Consider the following 23577-nt stretch of genomic DNA (forward strand, 5'->3'; position numbering starts at 1 on the left):
GGTTTAGTGAATGGAGCAATGGGTAAAGTTGTTGATTTTGTTAATTATCAAAATAGAGATGGAATTGAATTTTTGAAAATCAAATTTGATCAGATTGAAGAAGTAAAAAAAAATTGGTTGTTGTTCAGTTAGTTTTTTGCTCGTTAAAGATTTATATGTTCGTAGAAAACAGTTTCCTCTTTCTCTGGCAAATGCAGTGACTATTCATAAATCTCAAGGTTTAAGTGTAGATAATGCTTTGGTAAATATTGGAAATACCGTTTTTAAAGAGGGTATGGCATATGTTGATTTGTCCCGAGTCAGAACTTTATCTGCATTGTATTTGATTGATTTTGATGAGGGAAAGATTAGTGCAGATGCAAACTGTGTAAAAGAGTATAATCGGTTAAGAAGAATATATGCTCCCAATTTAGGTGAATATCCTGTATATGACAAGCGTGTAGTAGGTCGAAAAAGAAGATATGACAATATCACTAGTGAAGCTACAGAGAAGGAAAAAATCAAGCTAATTTTAAGATTGCAAGGAAAAAGAAAAAGGACACTATTGAAGAGATTGTCGGTATCACTTAGAAAGTAGTTCAGGTATCAACTGCTATGCTAATGTAGTGGTAAATGTTTTTTTTCTAGAAGGTTTGCAACAGCAAAAGATTTTGTTCCTTGTTGCATTGTATTTATGAAAAATTGAGATCTGATAAAAGGAAAATACAAAGTGCTTCTGATATTCATAATCTTTTAGATATCTGTTCTGGTTCTACACAATTAACGCAGAATATTAAACAAGATGCTCAGGAATTTCTAATGTATATGCTTCCAGTATTGGAAAAAGAATTAACAGAAATTGAAAGTCTTTTTGGCCTTCGTTCTAAATGGGAACATGAATGTGAAAATAGTATGTTTACCTCTAGCACTAACATAGACACTGAACAATTTATATATTTGACAATATTGAGATCTGATAAAAGGAAAATATAAAGAGCTTCTGATATTCATAATCTTTTAGATATCTGTTCTGGTTCTACACAATTAACGCAGAATATTAAACAAGATGCTCAGGAATTTCTAATGTATATACTTCCAGTATTGGAAAATGAATTAACAGAAATTGAAAGTCTTTTTGGCCTTCGTTATAAATGGGAACATGAATGTGAAAATAGTATGTTTACCTCTAGCACTAACATAGACACTGAACAATTTATATATTTGACATTACCAGACTGTAAAACAGTGTCTTTCAACAAACTAGTTAAAGCAGCAAATCAAAACATGGAGTGTAGCCAATGCAAATCCGAAATGTTATCAACATTATTTATACAAAGATTTGGACAATATATATAATTTTAATGAAACAACGTTGTACAGCTAATGGAAGAAAATTGGAAACTTTCTTTAGACATTTTGTAGCAAGTCAACTATCAATATCAGGAAGAACTTTTGTAGCAGTAGCAATTATTTTCCACGATGGTCCTTCTACAACATCTGGACATTACGCTGTCTATTTAAAATGCAATAAAGTATGGACATATTGTAATGATGCACATTTAGTTTTTAAACACCGTATGCCTCACGAAGTACCAAATTCTTACCTAATATTTTTAAAGCCAAAGTTTTAAGAACGTAATTCAGCCTATTAGAAATATGTTAAAATGTATTAATATGATTAGTATTGGACAATTTCAGTATAAAGGATTTCAGAAATACCATTTGGCCTAGAAGAAAGGTATTCATTTGAATTAGGGACTTTTTCATAGACATTCTCACAGAATATATTTTTAAAGAACATCATTTACTGTATCTGGAAGTTATAAAACCTTGTTTATTGAATTATTATTTCAGTTCTTTCATATTGAAGTCAGAAAATTCTCATAGAAAGAAGCATTTTATATATGTGTGATTTGTATTATATGGAATGTTACTGAGGATGTTGTTTTTATGGAATGTTGGGAAATAGTTGACTATATTGAAAATATTTTTGACACAGATTTGCTTTTTTTTAAGCAAAGTAACATTGAAATCACTGTTTGTAGTGAAATTCAATATATTCTGAGAACAGAAAAAAAGGCAAACAAAATAATTCAAAGAATGTTGTGTTGTAAAAATTATAATATTGTATATTATAACTGTTTTTTTCTTCTCTTTCACAGATTTTAATCGTAAAGTACGAAATTTTCAGAAATTAAAATTGTAAAAAACAAGTAAAAAATTGTTAAGCATTTTTTGATATGTACTACTGTCAAGGTAAGATTAAGTAATGAAAACAAGATCAATGCACTACTAGATTCAACTGTGCACTATGTATATAAATCTCTAACCAACTACTAAGTAAAGTAGTACCTATGCAATCTAGGAATCCTCCTATGTATCGCATGCATTTCTTCTATTACCCATCCAGCACTATCTACGTATCCTATCAGTCTGCCAAAACCTGAGCACTTATACATTTAGTATGCATTCTCTTTACAACAGTGAAATTATTCTATTAACTAGTCAAGTACCTAAGGAATTACCTAATCAGAAAAACTAGTATAGCTTTAATATTCTGTGCACTATGTATGCAGACCTGTAATCAGCTATATAGAATTTATATAGTATTTTAAATATTCAGTTAGTACCTTTACAGTCTAGAAATCCTTCTCTTTATTCCACTGGCCTAGAGCCAGTGGTATGCTAAAAGACACTTAGAATACAGTGAAAACACCTACATACACTAAGGAACAGTATGCATTAGGGTACCCCTGTGATTAGCATGACCTCCTCTGTAACCCCTAGTACATAGTAGGGCAAAGGGATTAAAACTACCTCCTAAAACGTGCCATGGGATGCGTTTGCACACTGGTGAAGGGGGGGGCCTGAGGTGATGTGTACAAACACGCCATGTGGGCATTTTAAGTTGGGGGATAAAGTCCCTTTAAATCCTGAGGGTCCCTGGGGGCCAACTAACCCACCAGGTATGTACAGTAAGTGCCACAGAGTTGCATTGCGGAGAGGTGCAAAATGGGGCGTGGCCTCAGACCAATTCTCTGCAACGCAGCTCTGTGCTGCTTACCAGAGGTACATGGTGGGCTAGTTGGACCCAGGGACTTTCAGGATTAAAAGGGACTTAATTCCCAAACTTAAAATGCACCACAGGGCGTATTTGCACATGTCACATCAGGCCCCATCCCCTCCCGTCACCACTGTGTAAACATGCCCTATGGCCTTTTTATGTTGGGACATTAAGTTCCCTTGAATCCTGAAGGTTCCTTGAGTCTAACTAGCCCACTAGGTATGCCCAGTAAGTGCCACAGAGCTGCGTTGTAGAGCGATGTAAAAAGGGGCATGGCCTAGACCACCTCTCTGCAACGCATCACAGTGGCGCTTACTGGAATCATATATTCTCTTTACAACAGTGAAATTGGAAAGGGGCGACCACTCAGTCCCCCCGAACGTATGGATGGGTGCCCCGAACCTCCCGGGAAACCATTTTGGGCGGGGTGGGCGTAGCCCGGCTGGTATGCCCGTAGCGGCGTAGCCGGGGCGCGCCTTCCCCCGCCCAAGAGGGGTTGTCCTAGACACCTCAACGGAAGACGACCACGCCCCGTAGGCGTACCGGGACGGGTACATGCCCTCCCGCAGAAGAATAAAGGAGCGGGAATCCAGAGGAGCGTCCTCTTGTTCCTCGGATCGGAAGGCTGCACCACTCGTTGCCCGTGAGCCCTCGACGGAACAAGCAGCAATTTTGAACTTGTTAATCTTGTTTTTCTCTTTCAGTTTCGAAGGCTCAAAGATTTCAGGACCTCGTGGATCGACCAAGGGCGGAAGACTCGAAACCATGCCTAACAAGAAAGCAGGAAAGGGTTCCGAGACGGAGAGGGTGTTACGCCTGTTGTCGAACCGGATGGCTTGTATGGACCGAATGCTCGGACAAGTCCAATCGCTCGGGAGAGGTCTAGCGGAGGTGAAGAAGCAATTGGCCGCATTGAACGACCCAGGTCAGCCGAAAAAGGTAATAGGCCCGGCCTTGCCGGGAGTCGTCCCCGGGTTAAGAGGGAAGCGGGTCAAAGAAAGGGCGGTCTCGGGGGGGGGGTCCCGGTCCCGGAGGTACCCTCCATCGTCCCCCTCGTACCGGCTGGTAACCCGGTTCAGGAACCAGTTTTAGGCCAGCCTATCCCGGTGGTGATCACCTCGACCGAGGATGATGAAATGCCCCCAGAATTGGCCGCACAGTTGACGGCATGGCTCAAAACAAAAGTCGGGGGCACAGTGACCCTGGGAGATCCGGCCGAGGAAGCCAGAGTATTAATAAAGCAGTTGCGGCAATCGAGAGATGTCGCAAAGGCGAGTGTTCCTCTTGTTCCCCCACAGGTGGCACCTGGAGTACCAGCAGCTGGTCAGGAAAAGACGGCGGCAGCAACGGCCGATCCGGGTAAGCTCGCATTGCCGATGGTGGGGGAGGGCTCAATACCCTCAAGGCGGGAAAAGGTTGCACAGCACATTCCCATGGCCACGAAAGAGTTAATATGGGGAGACAAGTATGTCAACATGTTTTCATTGTTAACTGACCATCGCGAGATGGAGTATGCTAAAACACAGAAAGATTTGTGGCACCCGAGTGTCTGGCGCGCCAAGATGGCCGAGTTCAGGGTGGACGAGACAGTGACGAACTGGGTTAAGGCCTGCTCTATATTTACCGCAGTGATGGGGGAACGTAAACCCGAGGTTATGACTGATTTGATTTGCTATCAGAATCGCATTATGGATTTCTATTCAATGTATGAGGGGGAGGAATGGAAAGGCTATGACATGAAATTCCGTAAAGCAAAAGAATTTGATGCTTCTTTGTCTTGGGATTGTTTGGACTCGGTGTCATGGCACAAGCAGCTCCTGCCAGGGGCGACAGGTACGTCCTCGCCAGGCGGGAGCGGGTCCGGAGTGGTCCGCCAAAAGCCCGGGGTGCCCTTTCGAGCAGGCACGGGGGGGCTACCAGCCCAGAGTTGGCGGGAATGGCGGAAAAGGGGGGGTCTGTTGGGGCTTCAATAGAGGCAACTGTAACAGACCACAGGGGACATGCAAGTTTAAGCATGTGTGTGCCGGCTGTGGGAATTCCTCACACCCGGAAAGTGCATGTAGATCAAAAATTGGCGGGACGGGGGGTAAAGGCGGGTCTAAACAGGAGTGAGGTAGAGTTTTGTGATCGATTGCCTACACCCGTTGATCTCATGGTTATGATTCCTTGGTTAAACAAATACCCTGATCATGTATCCGCTGGGGTGTTGAGGAAGGGATTCTTACATGGCTTCCACATCCCGGCGGGGGATTTTCGGGGGAACTCCTTTTGTAGAAACCAGTTATCGGTACAGCACAACCCAGGCGTGGCAGAAAAGAAAATAGCAAAAGAAGTCAGTTTAGGGCGAGTGGCTGGGCCCTTTCGTTGCCCGCCGGTGGCTGAGTTCATCTGTTCCCTGTTGGGGGTTGTCCCGAAGAAGGACCCAGGGGAGTTTAGACTCATACATAATCTTTCTGCTCCTAAGGGTTCCTCGGTGAATGATGCCATTGACCCAGAAGTTTGTGCAGTACGATATGCATCGTTCGACGATGCCTTGGCCATGTTGAACCACCTAGGCCCTGGGGCGCTGATGGCGAAATGTGATATCGAATCAGCATTCCGGTTGCTTCCGGTGCACCCGCAGGATCAGCGCCTGCTAGGTTTTGCATTTCAGGGGAGTTATTACATGGATAAATGCATGCCCATGGGTTGCTCCATTTCTTGTGCGTATTTTGAAATGTTTAGCTGTTTTTTAGAATGGGCATTCACCGAGGCTACAGGGCATAGACATGTTATGCATTATCTGGATGACTTCCTGTTTTTGGGGGCAGCCGGTGATACGAACTGCGCGCAGGCGCTGTATGATTTCTGCATCCTCATAAGTGAATTTGGAGTCCCATTGGCACCAGGTAAGACGGTTGGACCATCTACTTCACTGGAGTTTCTGGGAATTGAACTCGATTCTGTGGATGGGTGTTTCCGATTGCCAATGGACAAAGTGGTCAAGTTTCGGGCTTCCCTGATGCAATGCCTGAGTGGGGAGAAAGTGACCCTGCACCAGTTACAACAAACAGTGGGTCAGCTTAATTTTGCATTGAGGGTGATGCCTATGGCCCGCCCCTTTTCGCGCTCTATCGCGCAAGCTATGGTAGGTCTCAAAGAGGGTCACCACCGTATGAGACTGTCAGGGGAGGTTCGCCAGGATATGCGTATTTGGATGGCATTTCTGGCGGACTTCAACGGTCGAGTCGTGTGGAACTCCCCGCCGGAATCTTCAGATGAACTAGGTCTATGGACCGACTCAGCAGGGAGCGTGGGTTTTGGCGCCATCTTAGGTAATCGATGGTCGGCACAAACATGGCCAACATGGTGGCACTCCAACGGTCTCACAAGTAACATTGGTTTCCTGGAGTTATTCCCCATCTGGGTTGCTCTGATGACATGGTCTGACGACTTCAGGGACCGTTCAGTGGTGTTTTGGTCTGATAATATGACTGTTGTCGAGTGCATTAACCAACAGGCAGCACGCTGCAAATTGATCTTGAGATTGTTGAAAGAAATTGTGCTGCTTTGCATGAGATTGAATGTACAGTTCAGGGCGAAACATGTGCCAGGTGTACTGAATCATGCGGCTGATGCACTCTCTCGTTCACATATGCAGGCATTCAGGGGTTATCTACCCACAGCGGACCTAGAGGCAGCACCATTCCCCGAAACAATATGGCTAATCGGTGCCCCGGATTACAAGACCTCGTGGCAGCGAGTTTAGCCCCCAGGACAAGGAAAGCATACGAAGGAGCGTTTCGTTCCTATTGCACATATTTGGGTCCCAGAGAGAGTCAGAAATGGGGTCAGGAGGAATCCTTCCTGGGGTACTTGGTAGCGCTGCACAGAGAGGGCCGATCAGCGGCAACGGCCAGTAGGCATAGGGCGGCCATTTCATTCATGGCCCAGGTACACGGCATAAAAGACCCTACAGGTTCCTTTTTGGTGAAAAAAGCCCTTCGCGGCTGGCAGCGCCTTTAGGGTTGCAAGCAAGATACGAGGCACCCGATTGGCTTAGACAGACTGTCTCTGCTTTTAGCAAAGCTGGATGAGACGTGTTCCTCCCATTTTGAAGCAGTTCTGTTCCGGGCAGCGTTCACATTGGCATTCCATGGGGCTATGAGGGTGAGCGAACTTGTCGCAAGGAACAAGAGAGATGTGGAGGGAGGCTTGTGCAGGGATCACATCCAAATAAGGGGTGATTCGATGGCGATCGTGATAGCCAGGTCCAAGACTGACCAGTGGGCTATGGGAAACAGTGTGGTCGTACCGCGCAAGCGTGGGTCCCCCATCTGCCCATTGAAGTGTGTGGAAGACTATTTGGCGCTAAGGGCGGCCACATGGGGGGGGAGCTTGCTCCGACACAAGGATGGCACTCCACTGACGAGATTTCAGTTTCAGAGGGTGCTAGCACTGTCAATCGCTGACGCGGGCATGGACCCGTGCGATTTTGGGACCCACTCCTTTAGGATAGGGGCTGCTACTGAGGCTACAGCCAGGGGTCAGAGTGCTGAGGAAGTGAAACAATTGGGCCGTTGGTCCTCGAATTGCTTCAAGAGGTATGTGCGATTGCACATGTTGTGACTGATCAATTGACATGCACTCACGTTTTCTGTCTTTGTTTACTTTACAGTTTCGCGAGCCTGCCACGCGGGCGGAATTTGAGGTCGACCCAGCACCAGGAGACCAGCGGTCAGAGGCCACCGACTGGAGAGAGGATGGTATGGGTCGTAGGCCACTCATACGTGAGGCGCGCCGGCGACGTATTCAAGGAAGGTGACGCGATTCACGCACCTGGGGAATACGGGTTCAGAGTGTCCTTCCATGGGAAGGGTGGGCTCGTTTTTGACCACTTTGAATCATTTTTCGAGGGGCTTCTAGGGCGGTATAGGTCACCGCCGTCTGTAGTCATAGTACACCTGGGAGGCAACGACTTGGTGACACTGGGTAGACGAGTGTTACTTGAACGAATTTTGTCAGCGTTTAGCTGGTTGGCTAAAAGAGTCCCGGGGTGTACGATTGCCTGGTCCCACATGATTCCTAGGAAGATGTGGCAGGGGGGCCTTTCGGTGTCAGCACTGAACCATTCAGTTAAACGGGCCAATAATAAAATAAGTAGATTGTTCCGTTCTGCGCAGTTGCATAACATTCCTCATGGGTGTATTCGGGGTGATCAAATGTATCTGAACGATGGGGTTCACCTGTCCAGGGACGGGAATGACTTACTCATAGGAGACTTCGTAGCATGGCTAAGGGGTTTGAGGAAGCATGACCTTTAGGAGGATTTGGGGGGACCGGATAGTCGGTCAACTATCCGGTCTGTGGCGGTAAGGTCATGATCGGTGAGCAGTAATTTCAAGGTCCCTAGAGTGGGGCGCCACCCACAATGGATAGGAGCGCCCGGGGGAAGACGGCCATTGGCCCCTTCCACGGGGAGGCGGCACCCACTAAGGATGGGGCGCCTAGGGGGAGATGGCCATGGGCCCCTCCCAGGGGGGGAGGTGGTTAAATGCCCCTCCTACTAATTTCCCGGGGCCGGATATCCGCGACGGCGGATAGAGAGTGTGGGGATGGGGGGAGAGTCCACGCTGTCCTCCCTACAGAGACCTCATACGGGAACTCGGACGACCCTTAAGATGGCGTCGAGTAGAAAGGGGGCCCCCACCACAACAAGGGAAGTTACAGTTGGCAATGAGGGTACAGTCCTCTGCGCATGCGCCGCTCACACCGTGATGGCGGGAGTCTGGTAGTAGGGATCTGACACCGGTTAAGACCTTGCCGTTGGCCCTTAATGCTAGGATGTACAATTTGAGTTAGAGTGTATGCATTTTCAGGATGTTAGCCAAAAGTACATGACTGCATCGAAATGTAATAAATGACAAATTGTACATTATGCATAATGATGAAACTTTTATTTAATGTTTTAAATTTTGTTTCATATTTTAATAAATACGGCCGGGAGGGTGACTCCCTCCCGCCTTCCAAAAGTTCAACTATTGTCCGACTTCCCATTCTTGGGGAAACGTGTTGGGAGGGGGTGGCGGGCATCCCGGCCATATATTCTATTAACTAGTCAACTACCAAAGGAATGGTCTAATCAGAAAAACTAGTACGGCTACAATATTCTGTGCAGTATGTATGCAGAGTTCTAATCAGCTGCATAGAATTGATACACTCTTTAAGGACTCAGTTAGTAACTATGCAGTCTAGGAAACCTTCTATCTGTCCCTTGCACTTGTCCATTCACCCATCCACCACTATGTATGTATCCTATCACTTTCCCAATACCTAAGCATTTATAAATGTATCTTGCACTTTCTTTGCAGTACTGAAATTATTCTAGTTATTAGTCATATACTTAAGAATTGGCCTAGCCACTAACCCCAGTACAGGTACATTTCTTTATATACTACTCATGCAGACCTGCCACAAGCTACATACTATTAATACACTCTTCTAAATACCCAGGTAATACCTATGCAATGTTGGAATCCCTCTGTTATAGGTTCCCATGTGACCTGACAAAAACAAAAAGATGTGATTGGTTCATAACTTTTCCCATGTAACTATTGAAGGACCCCACCCATTTCAATCATTCTTGCTGGAGCATCTTTGGAGAGATATCTCTGTGTTTGTAATACTGTAATTATTCTAGTTACCAGTCATGAACTTATGGAATCGCCTACCTACTAACACCAGTCCAGCTATAATATTTTGTGCATTATTCAAACAGATTTTCACTAGCTTGATATTATCAATACACTCTTTTAAATACCTAGTTAGTACTTATATAATGTAGGAATCGTCCTGTCGATCCTGGGCACTTCTTTAATCACGTATCTACCAGTATTTACTTATCCTATCACTCTACCAATACGTAAACACTTATAAATGAAGTATTCACTCTGTTTGCAGCACTATCATCATTTCAGTTACTAGGTGTATTCTTATAAAATGACTTAGGCACAAACACAAGTACACTTACAATATAATGTGTATAATTCCTTCAAATCTCTAATGAGATACATACTATTGATCTACATCAATAAATACTGAAGTAGTACCCATGCAGCATAGGATACCTCCTGTCTCTCTCATGCTATTCTTCAATCGCCCAACCAGCACTGTGTTCTTATTGTATCAGGCTACCAATACCTACGCACTTATGGGACAGATTTACAAGCACCCTGCACCACCAGTACGTCAGTTTTTGTAACGTACTGATGGCACCAGACACTCCTTCATATTTACAAGGAGAGGAAAAGCCATCCTGCGTAGCTTTTCTTCTCCTTGTAAATACCATCCCTTTAATACACAGCACTTTGCATTGTAAGGGCACTCCATAGGTGTTGCTGTGGGTGTTCCCACGCAACACTCATAGAACAAGACACATCTCCAGACTCATGAGAAATCGTAAATCTGGAGATGTGTGTGAATGCTGCGTCATCCTACATTTGGTGTAGCAAGGTACAACAAGGAGAATTTATTTCATTTCTCCTCATGTTTTCTTGTTTCAATGCATGCTGCATTTTAGAGCATATATTGAAAGAGGAAAATGCCTTTACAGACGTCCTTGCACCATGGTGAGTACCTGTGTCACTGCATGGCTGCAGTTTATGCAGCAGTGCAGAGGAAAGCATAGAGTTGTACCATATTTATGTACATATGTCATATCTCTGTGCTTCCGAAGTGCCACAGCGCAATGCAATTAAAGAGCTTGCACTGTAATGCTGCAGTACTTCCTCATAAATCTTCACTTATAAATTCACCATACACTACTAATACATTCTTTCAGTCATTCATAATCTACACATATATTCAACCAAACTTTCACACATTACCATACAATTATAGTTCTTTCTTTAACCAGATTAGGTAGTTGTCATGAGAACTTTTTTTTATTCTTTTTTTCTTTAATATATATTTTTTTTCTGAACAATTTTGTATTTTTTTGGTGTTTTAAAAAAAACCCACAAAAAAACCCAGGAAACTTCAGGAATTATTTTGCATTCCAAAAAAACAAAGCAAATAAAAAACTAGCAACCATGGTTCCGTTGCGCAGCACAAACTGCTTCCACAGATTGCTCCCCAAAACAAATCAGTTTCTTGCACTTCACGCAGTGCTGCTCTAGGAAAGCAAACTCAGGTCGGATGTCAGGTGCAGGTGTGCCAGAAGATGTACCAGAAGTACTTGGAACTGCAACTGGAGGGTTCCTGTCTGCTCGTCTACACTCCTCCCGAGCCAGATTCACAGGATGTATAGTCTTCAGATGTGTATACATCGACGCAGTACCACAAGAATACTTCTTCTTGCTACTGCCTCTTGATAAAACTCTTTGGCAAATGCGACAGGTGACTGGTAGCATTTACCTTCTACTGCCCGGGTGGAAAGGTAAAGAACTTCCACACGATGGATTCGGGCCTTTGAGGACGTGGAGGCTCTTCCAAAAATTCTTCTTCTGAAGAATGTTCCTCCTCCTGCTGTTACTGTCCTGAAGCCATGTTTTTTTTTAAACACCCCAAAAAATTATGTAGTAAGGGTTCTACAAAAGCACAGAGATGTCTCTCCAAAGATGCACCAAGAAGAATGATTGAAATGGTTGGGGTCCTTCAATATTTACAATGGGAAACGTTGTGAACCAATCAAATCTTTTTTTTTTCTGGTCACATGGGACATGCACCCAAAACGACTTTGCGGAAGTACATTTAAAAGTAATGTTTATTTTAAGTACAAATATAATATTTTTATAAGTATCTTAGATAATGTCTTGCCCTAATATGTATATTAAAGATACACATATATAATTTTATTGTTATTGTGATGGGTACGCTTTGGGTGCGCGATTCCAAAAAAAGGTGAAAGAAAGTAAACAATTAAAATATATTAAATTAGGAAAATAAAATAAAAAAATAAACAATATTTCAGTTTGGATTTTTTAAAAACTTTTTTTGCAATTTTCATAAAAATATATGTTATTTAATGAATACATTATTTAAAAATAAACAGTTAAAAAACTGAAGAAAATCAGTACCAAAAAAATGATATAAGTATTATTACATTTAAAAATTATTATTTAAAAAACTTTTCAAATTCTCTGGAAAAAAATACCTTTCAGACACTCTATAGTTATAACTTAGCATTTAAAAAACCTTTGACATGCACTGAAAAAAACATAGGTTTCAGACATGTTATAGTTAGGAATTAGCATTTAAAAAACCTTAGAAATTCAGGGGTGTTATAGTTAGCTGGACATTCCACTCGTACAAAACCATAGAAATTTGAGATGTCATCCGTGATGTCATCAGTGATGTCACTGACCATGTCATGAATGATGTAATATGTGACATCATCAGCAGTGCATTGTGAGGCGTGAGTTATAGTTAGCAGAACTAACTATAACAGAGGAATTTCTATGGTTTTGTAAGAGTGAAATGTCCAGCTAACTATAACACCCCTGAAACCTATGTTTTTTTCAGTCAATCTATATATTACCTACTGGCGGTCGCCAGTAGGTATATATAGTTAGGATTTTTTCTCTATGGGTTTTTTGAAAATTCTATGTCTAATAACTTTGGCGTTTGTGGACGGAATTGGCTGAAATTTTCAGGAAAATGGCACATTTTGTTTCTGAGCAGCCCTTGAAAATTTGGGGGGGGTTCGTCCAGTGGGGGCCGAGAAAAAAGGGGGGTCCCAAAACGTGTTTTTAACATTGAGTTTTCCATAGGGCGGTTGGCCTCACTTTTAGCCCGAACGGCTGAATGGATTTGCACGAAACTTGGCAAAATTGTAGGGACTGGTAGCCCGATGTGCCTTTTGTAGGTCTCAATATATGTGCTCCAGTGGATTTTGAGAAATTAACGTTTAAAAAAAGATATATATCTGTAACAGCGGACCGGTTAGCGCTCTGGTTCGCGGACTTTTCGCGCAACGGAGCTTTGTGAAGCGAAGCTGATTGGTTCTCCGGCGTCTGTCAACATTCCAAACAGTCCGTAGCGGCCGCCATCTTGTCTCTCGGTAGGATCGAGAGACAAGAGGAGGTCAAAACAAAGGGGGAAATAACTATAAGGGGGCATAGTAGATCCTCGCTGACCCCCTAGGTTTGATGTGGAGGTTTTAAAAGGGCCCCGCGGGGAAAAAAAAAATAATAAAAATAATAATTGAACGGCTGAATGGATTTGCACGAAACTTGGCAAAATATTAGGGACTGGTAGCCCGATGTGCCTTTGCTAGGTCTCAATATATGTGCTCCAGTGGATTTTGAGAAATTAACGTTCAAAAAAAGATATATATCTGTAACAGCGCTCCGCTTCGCGTAACGGAGGTTTGCGAAGCTGATTGGTCATTCTGTCACTGGGCTATAGTTGGGCTACATCTGGCTGATATTTGGGCTACATTTGTTTTTTTGTGTGTCTGGCGGCCATCTTTGGGCTACATTGGGCTACATTGGGCTTCATTGGGCTACATTCGGCTAATTAGCAAATAGCTCATCGCAAACTAGGAATGGTAAAGAATCGCTATTTATTCCTTAAAGTTCGCTATTTAGGAAATGCAAATAACTTTGATGATACATATGGCGGTTCATCTCTAACAAGATAAGAAGCATAGGGATAGATTTATGATGACTGGCGCATCACCAGGGATGTGTTAGTCATTCTGTGCCGCTGTTCCGTCACCTATGGTGTGCTGCATTTACAATGCGGCGCATCACGGGGCAAAAACAGCACAGATGCGTGATGTATCTGTGCCGTAAAGGTGGCGCATTGCTGGAGTTGTATCGCAAGTGTGATGAAGGTCCAGCAAGGGTCGGGGGTGCCCCTGTCGCAGGGTTTCTGTTCTCACACAGAACTGTGGACAGAGGATTGGAACCTCGGCGAATTAGGGTGTCCCAAAACTCACGTTAGTAATCAAAAACTATTTAGCAAGCTAGGTACAGTGTCACATTGGATATAACAAACTCTCAATGTTTAGACAATCCAGAATATGAACTTATAGTACCTCAGGATACGTGGAACTCATGAACAGTCGGTCGTTATAGATTTCTTAGAAACCAGAACATGGAGTTAAGAAGAACAGATGTGTATTTGAAATGTTTATTTACTAATGCCGTCTTCTCAGGCGTAGTACCTTAGATAATAAAAGTACACATATTATCAGTAGCAAAATTACCAGCATAGTTACTAGTACATAAAAAGTGAATGGTGATAGTATGTTAACATGCTGTAAATGAATAAGAGTTAGCAACACTTATAAGCAGCCGCGGGCCGTGGAGGGAGTTACGGTGAGGCAGGGAGGCGGGGAGGGGGAGAAGCAGGGTGGAGAATACAAGTACACATATTATCAGTAGCAAAATTACCAGCATAGTTACTAGTACATAAAAAGCGAATGGTGACAGTATGTTAACATGCTGTAAATGAATAAGAGTTAGCAACACTTATAAGCAGCCGCGGGCCGTGGAGGGAGTTACGGTGGGGCAGGGAGGCGGGGAGGGGGAGGGGCAAGGTAGAGAGGGCTCCACCCTGCTTCTCCCCCTCCCCGCCTCCCTGCCTCACCGTAACTCCCTCCACGGCCCGCGGCTGCTTATATCTCACCCTCCCTAATACACATATTATATTATTTGCTAAGAAGGTCTCTTTGTGTTGGTTTAGGGCGTGCCCATACTTTAGTGTCTTAGATTTGAAGGAATCACATCAGCATACACCAGCTCTCTCTTCATGTGAACCGCATCAACTGTTGTGTATGTGTGTTCGGCAAAGCAATATAAAACCCGCCTCATGCCCAGAATTGGCAGAAGTTGCACTTATGTTATGAGTATGAAGTCGTGGAGATCAGACCTCATAACAATTCTGTACCGTGTTGTTCTTGAAACTTTAGCACTCGCTGTACAGATATAGTTTAACAAGTAAAGCAGATAGTAGACCAATAACATATTATTCTCATGTAAACCACGATGAACTACTAGGTGGAAAGCTAAAGCAACAACTAAATGTCGTGTGCAGAAGTTGCAAAAAAGGAAAAATGGCGTTTAAACCGGTAATGAGCCCATGCTAACTTAACACGGTGTAAAGATATCCAGGACCTAGATGACACCTCCTCATGATCCGGAAACGAACTGAATAAGATAATAGAAGTGCCATCTCATGAGAGCAGATTGCAAGTTTATATGTGGACGGTCCGCAAGGTAAAGCATTAAAAACTAGGAAAATTCAATGCTAAAGAAAAATAAAACAGCCAAGTACTTTATCGAGTCTTAAGCCAATAGGCAAGGTAAATAATAAAAACTTGACAATTAAGTCAATGAATTGTCAATGAAATGCTAGTACTCAGCATATGAAACATGAAAAAGGTCTATGACATAACTGTGTATGCAAAATAAGCTGCAACAGCCTCCAACAGGAAGTCACCGTCTTCATCCGAAAACAGTTCAGCCATCCAATTTAAAAGCGGAAAAGAACATACGTGCTCTCCCAGCACCGGATCCTCTATCACCATCAGAGGACAGCTCGGTGGGTTTTCAAGAAAGCTGTGTTCCAAGAAAGACTGTGCTGCCGCCAGTAAATTCCAGGGACCAAGTAGTCCATGCATCAATGCCACAGCCATAATCCTTTCGCCAGGACAAATCAACTCGTGAGTAATGATAGGAGTCATCAGCTGATTAAAGTCGACGTCAGGAGAAACCGGTCTGCAGAGACACAAATCAATGGCCCAATCGAAATCACAGGTCAGGCAGTGAAATACAGGCTGGACACAGGTGAAGTAGGAGAACCGAAAAGATAATCCATATGCCGTGCTTAATATCGCCAACGGCATTGTGCCATAATATTCTAGCATGCGATTGCGGAACAGTGTCAGCAGCTGCAGGGTCGGAGGTTGCATAGGAGGGACATCCATATTTAAAAATGTAAAAAAGCACAAGAGCGTCCGCTGGTAATGCAAGTAAAAATGCAATCCACGAACCAGAGTGGAGAAAATGGAATGAAAGGGAGCAGGGATGACTCCAAAGATTTTCTCAAATGAAGTCACGAGACCACTGGTAACAACTTTAAAAAAGTGTGCCAGGGATTTTGTGGAGGATGCGTTAAAGATAGTCGGAAACATGTTGCTGAAATTGAAAGGCAAACCTGTGTACGGGTGTTCGCTATGTGAAGTACGAAAGTTTCACGGGCCGAACTCAAGGCCACCTCTCTCTGAGACAAAAGAGCTCTTATTCTTGTCATGCCGTTGAAACGTGTCCCAAGGTTGGTATTTGTGGCCAGATTGAAAACTCCCTATGTTCATGTGTGGGAGGAAATAGAACATTTCTGCAGCAAATAACCCGTTCACTTACTGTTACGATAAAAGGAATACTTTTAATTAACTCAGAACAATCTTCATTATTGAGCATCAAATAACTACCATTTTCCAACAACTTGAACGTGGGGATGATAGCAGGAACTGGCGTGCCTTGCATCACGCAAGCCATATTTGGTCGGTGTTTGTTGCATGAATCGTGTAACTGTATGTGCCTACACATTAGTGAATGATCTGGCGTCTCAGTGCATTCCTCTCCATTCAGATAAACTTCTTGATCATCTTTGAAACATCTGTATGTGTATGGAAGCGACCAGACCTCATGAACAAAAGCACTACCTAAAGGTTCATAAAGACCTATTGGTATATATTTCATACAATTTGAAAACTTATATAAAGCAAAAGGCAGCGTTATTAAACCGTCGATAAGGCATGTTGCCAAAAAACCCGCAATCCTCTGCTGATGATGTCACTGAGCATGTCATGAATGATGTAATATGTGACATCATCAGTAGTGGATTATGGGTAATAGTATCTCTAGTTTACTCCCCTATAGCTGTCTTTCTTTTAACATAAGTGTGTGTTTCCTTCCCTTATACTTACTGTTTTTGGTTCGCTTCCAGTTCGCGTACCAGCGAGCGAACTAGGAAGCGAACTAAGAGAAATAGAGGTTGGCACAGTTCCAAATATTGTACCAATTTTTTAATAACGGGGAGGTAGTTCTGAAAAGAACTTTTTTTTTTATTTTTCTGAACATTTTTTTACTGTAAGGTTCCCGATTCGCGAAGCGGGAACGAAGAAAAAAAAATATTTAAAAAAATAATTATTCATAAACATATAAAATATATTTTTGGATTTAAAGAAGAATAAATTTTACAGCTACAGATATTAGCTGTTAAAAAACCAATGAAATTCACTGAAAAAACCATAGGTTATAGACCATATATAGTTAGGAATTAGCATTTACAAAACCTTGAAAATTCACTGAAAAAACCATAGGTTATAGACCATATATAGTTAGGAATTAGCATTTACTAAACCTTATTTTACTCACACAAAACCATTGAAATTCCATATATAGTTAGTTGCACTAACTATATATCGCGCACCCGCAATCCACTGCTGATGATGTCACATATTACATCATTCATGACATGGTCAGTGACATCACTGATGACATCACTGATGACATCACTGATGACAATACTGATGACATCTCATTTGACATCAATGACCACATCACTGATGATATCATTCATGTGACAATACAATGCATCTCCTCACATTTTAATATAACCTCTGTTTAACCAGTGTTAAAAAGAGAGTATAATTTTTGAAACCATTGACACACCAATACTAGTTACTACATACGCACTCAGTGATTCCTATGTTTACACACACATTCACTCATTTACCCATACAATCATTCATACATACAATCACTCATCTTTACAACACTATCATATGCACTCATACACCTATACAGACTCTCACACTCTGTCACTCATCCATGGAGTTACTCACACACCTAGTCAGTCCTGTAAAGAATCAATCACACTTCCATTTTCTAATCTATACAGTTAAACATAGAGCACCTTACATTTTGAAACATATACTAACACATAATTACTCTCTTATACAATCATTGATACAAGTACACATTGATCTGCACAGAGTCACACACCTCCCAGCCAGCCACACACACACTCAGTCTCCCATACAAATACTTGGGCAATCAATCAATAACCCATATAGTTACTCATATAGCTACTGATCAACACATGCAGCAGTTTACAGAACAACAGACATAATGATGCACAAATTAAGACAGTTTAGTCACTAACCCATGCACTCAGTGAGACACATTTAATCACTCACTCATACAGTCAGTCACGCACCTACTAAATCCTTCATCCAGACACTTCTACATCTACTCATTCTTCAATATGTAAAACATATTTAAACTTTACAGAAACACACAGTCACTGGATGATGTCATCAGTGATGTCATCAGTGATGTCATTTGAGATGTCATCAGTGATGTCATCAGTGATGTCACTGACCATGTCATGAATGATGTAATATGTGACATCATCAGCAGTGGATTGCGGGTGCGCGATATATAGTTAGTGCAACTAACTATATATGGAATTTCAATGGTTTTGTGTGAGTAAAATAAGGTTTAGTAAATGCTAATTCCTAACTATATATGGTCTATAACCTATGGTTTTTTCAGTGAATATATATATATATATATAGATAATAGATATATGTAATTCTACTTTTTAATGTCTCCACAAGTCTGACTCAAAATATTCATTATTTTTCACAGAAAGTCCTTTCCCCTAAGTGTTATTATAAGGTTGGAATCTGAACCCCACACGCTCATTGATAAGGTAGAGTTAAGTTAACACAGTGAAGCACTAAAAAGATTGATAATCAAGGATCTGATTTATATGTTGGTGGGAAGTGAACTCCATTGCAGAGGTGACAAAGTTCCCTTTCTGTCAACACAGGGGTCCACCTGCCTAATTTAACATACAGTGGACCTTAAGTTTAGCGAGGGCGGAGACTACTCTGTCTCCGCCAAGGCCAGTCTTCTCATCAAACCTGGGAGTAAGGTTTGTCGGAGACATAGCTATTTGTCTGCCCGTCCAATTTAGATGGCCGGACATGTAGCCATTTTTTACTGTTCCTTATATCCAGGTGCAACCTGGTTGCAATGGACCATAAAACTGCCATCATTTCCCCCTCCCTCGCCATTGGAGAGGACTCCTATTGCAAAGAGAGCAATTTTTTTTTCTTTACCAAAAGAAAATCCTGTTTCAGGACTTTCTTAAATGCTAACACTGCCCCATAGCACAGAGTACACAGTCATTTATAAAGTAGGTGGATGGAGTATTTTTCTCTGTTCCCACGCGGATATATGGGCCATCTGCCTAAATATAAATAGTCTCCTAAATTACCCAACTATGTTACCGCTCGGTTGCAGTAAATCATTGCAGGTAATTGCCAAAGTACAAATCATATCCTAAATATTGATTTGGATTAGTAAGAATCCATAAAATAATAAAACAGAATAAAAATACAATAAAGTTGTTACATTTCCTTGACATTAAATATTAGGTCAGCATTACACCATAATCAAGTTAAGAAAAGATATCTTATCAATCTGAAAGTGCATAAAAAGCATGTAGTGCCAAACTATCAGACGTTCAAATCTCAAAAAGAAAGGGGAGATATGTCAGACACATTATTTGATACCTTCGTGATGTCAGTAATATATCATAAAAGACGAATACTTAATCAAACTGCAAAACGCGATGCAAATAGAGCAAAACTGTCAGATGTGCAAAATCGCAAAGACAGAAAATGAGATATATTAAAACATATTGTTTAAAAACCTCTTCTTACCAAGAATCGCATTGAAGAAAAATTCATTAGTTTTCAAGGTGCAATATATGCGTTATACTATACATTATTCTATTTCATATGTTAATCTTTCGAAGTATGAAATAGATTTCCTTCTCTTCATTGAAGGTGAAATATATGAGGAAACTGTATAGCTTGTATCAACATCATCCAAATTATATAAAAAGTTAAAAGTATTCTGATGGTAAATACGTTTCTTTGATGACTGCAAGAAACATTTTCTAATGTCTTTATAAAACGTATGAAACTAAATAAAGTGCAAGTGGATTGGATGAATTTCGGTAATTTTTCAACCCATACACCCATTTTGGGAAAGCTACCAGGTAGTGTAAAATGCCTAAATGGAATCTTGTAAGATAACATCTATTCTGAACATAATCAGAATAGTGCAATAATCAGGTACCTTTGAATACCTTGCTGCATAGGACCTGAGGAATATGTGCATACTGTAGGTTTAGACCTTTCTCCAATTTCTCTTTTGGCTTCTCTATTGCCAATGAGGATTGTTTTCAATTCCTTTTTGCTATACTGCAAAATGCTTTTAGGGTCCTCTATACTAATGTTTTTGTCAATCGCCTTTGGTAATTTATTTATATCAACCAGGGATTTTTACCATGATACTCAAGTGTTAAACAATGTTCTATAATTTCCTTAGTGAACTTGGTACCTGTCTTACTCCAAATGCTAAGCCAAATAATGATTAGATTTATCTGAATTGCTTCTTCAAGGCAAGGTACATCTTATTCTTTATGAATAATATGTCAGTGCTAAATCTGGCACCGTCAGGAGTCTATGCAAAAAAACGTTCTCTTGGTTCTTTAGTATTGTACGGTTTGTCATGCCCAACAAAGGTGCCTCATTTATGACGCCTGATAGACATTTACTCCTGTATAATTGCAGCATTTCTCTATAGGTTTGCTACCTAATATTTTTTTGCAAATCTAAACAGGGCTTAAGATGTCCTTATAAATTTCAGTTTCGCAATTTTCAGCTGAGTCTTAAAATTAGGATTTTTCTCAGTGTAGTAGTAGTAAAGTTGAGAAAAATCCTAATTTCGGCATTCACAAAAGTTGGGAGTCCTAAGTTAGGACTCCCAACTTTTGTGAATGCCGAAATGAGTAAGTGCCTTCTGTGACTACCAAAATGAGTAAGTGCCTTCTGTGAATACCAAAATGATAGTAAGTTTAGGATTTTGTCTTAAGTTAGTTCTGTGAATCGGGCCCTATGTATCTATGCTCTAATAACTGTGTAACCTTTGTAACGATGTAACCTGTAACTATGGTCTGATACTCATGTAAAGCGCTCTGATACCTCCAGGTCTAGCCAGCGCTATATAAAACCTTTCAAGTAAATCAATAAATAAGTAAATGGCGGCAGGTGAACTGAACTCTTTAGTGCTGGGTGCTCTTTTTCAACAACGTTCTCTGTGGTAGCCTTAGGTTCACTTTGCCTTTTGTCTCCATTCTGAATGATGCCAGGTAGTTCTGTAAATGCAAAAACAACAATTGATGGACAGGATGCAGCACAATGTCATACATTCACCCCAGTACAGAGATCTGGGCCTAAATCCATCGTTTTTTTGCACTCCACACCACCCCAGGTCAGACATGGCCAGGTAGTTCTGTAAAAGCATACTCAAGTGTTTATAACTCTTTCCTTGACTTCTTTTATTTCAAGTAGGAGAGGTGTTTCTATATTGTCCAATTTAGCATTGGCTCTATCATTCATTAACTCCAAATTCTCTGATTTAATCGATTCCTGCTCTTTTTCAAGCCATTTTCAAATTGCTGACTTTTCCACTGGTACCTGAGGGAATATAGCATGTTACATCACATGCTATAACATTGCGCTCTATTACAATGTGGTCGTTACAACGACTGGGTTGTTAGAACGCGATACCTTTACATCGCAATTCATTAGATCGACTTGCTGTAGGGGGCGCTCTGGATTTAGAAATAGTATAATTTACTCCAACTCCAGCCTGCGCAACAGTAGGGAAAGTGTTGGAATAGTAAATTACACTATTCCTTAGGTTAGAGAGCCCCCTACAGCAAGTCGATCTAACGACCGCGTTGTAATAGTTACGCGATGTGATGACAACGTTGTAAACGCTGTTCCCACCTGAGGCCCTTGTGGACCTCCTGAAATTAGAACTTATAGTTTCTACCGGCTGTCTACTTTTTTGGGCCGGCGGGGATTTCAATTTATGATTAGGTGAGAGTTTGGTTATTTTGAGTGGCGTATTTGAAACTCAGAGGGCCTATTAAGTGCTGGAGGTATTTAATGCTGCTTGGGCTGTATAGGATAGATTTGCAGACCCTAAAATAGGCTGGATTATCTCGCCAGTGGCTTCTACTATTGCCCTACACAAAGCCTCGTTGACTGTATATTTGGTCGCTGCCAATCTTTCTTCTACATTAACAATTTAATTGTTTATTAAGCTCATTGTGTCAGTTAAATAATTAGTTATGTCACTGGTGGTTTTCAGACTTGTCAAACATTTCCCAACAGGGCCTTGGGCTAGTTTCCGCTTGCCCATAGTTGTTTTCCATCTAGCCACAGAGCCAGACCGTAGGTATTGAAGGACTAAAAGGAAAGTTCTTACCAGAAACACAGAAGTCCAGAAAGAAAACCTTGGGCCAAGACGAAGGGACTGGCCCAGCCTCGTTTTGGCACCACCAGTCGCACCCCGTGCTGCAGGATGGTAATGCCGATTTCATGTGTTTGTTTGACGAACTGGTTAGGGCGTGAGTCCTCCCTCACAATTCGGATCTCTGGTGCCTGTAGTCCTGAGCAGTAAAAGCAGTAGCAGTCCGTCCTGCACTGCAGGACAGAAGCGTCAATTAAATGCACCTGTTTGGCTCGCTGGTTAGGGCGTGTTGGCCTCCCTCGCTGCTCGGATCTCTGGTACCCATAATCCTGAGCAGTGAAAGCAGAGTCAGTACTTCCTGTGCTACAGGACTGAAGCGCCAATTAAATGCACCTGTTTGACTCGCTGGTTAGAGCGTGTCGGCCTCCCCCGCCACTCGGATCTCTGATGCCTGTAATCCTTGGCAGTGAAAGCAGTAGCAATCTTTTTTTACTATGATTAAGAGCAGCTAAAGGTAATTCTGTGTTAAATATTCACCGGCCATACAATACCTTGTAAACCATGTTTTTTTTTTTACTTAGCAATTAGAAACAAACTCTGTTATTGCAGACACTCACACAGCGAGAGGCCAGGGGAGACTAGATCACGGATTTCTCACATATATGAGAAAAGGATCAAAACACTTGAGTATTTTGATTGCACTTTAGGTTTCGTCTGTTCTTTTGTCCTCTTGAACACTTGACATTATTTGGTCTCTGGTTTCCTTTTCACAGTCTGAAAGGCCCTGAATTGTCTTCTTCATAACGTCTGTGATGATGGGCCTAGGAAGGGACGAAGCGCTCTTGAGGCTGATCAACTTGTTCTCAAGGGCGCAGGGCTACTGCGCTGTTGCCCGGCAACGCTGCTAAACAATTCAGGGCGCCGCCGCTGCCCTGTCAGCTCTTTCTTCCAGGGGTATTTATTTTTTTCCTTTGCAGACGTCAGCCACCCAAAGAACATAATGATGTATGGCGTATTAAGACGCTTAAAATGATTCACTTCCGCTTTGGCAAGCCCTCCACTAATGAAATGATGTCCACAGGGCGTGAGGAATAATTTGCTGCCAGCGTCAGTTGTCATGATTTTGTTTCATAACCGAGTTTGCGCTGGTTCTTGCATAATGCATCACCCCCTGGCTGGGACTCTGGTCTGTTTCCGTGT

Source organism: Lissotriton helveticus, chromosome 6, assembly GCF_964261635.1.
Source record: "Lissotriton helveticus chromosome 6, aLisHel1.1, whole genome shotgun sequence".
NCBI classification, from domain to species: domain Eukaryota; kingdom Metazoa; phylum Chordata; class Amphibia; order Caudata; family Salamandridae; genus Lissotriton; species Lissotriton helveticus.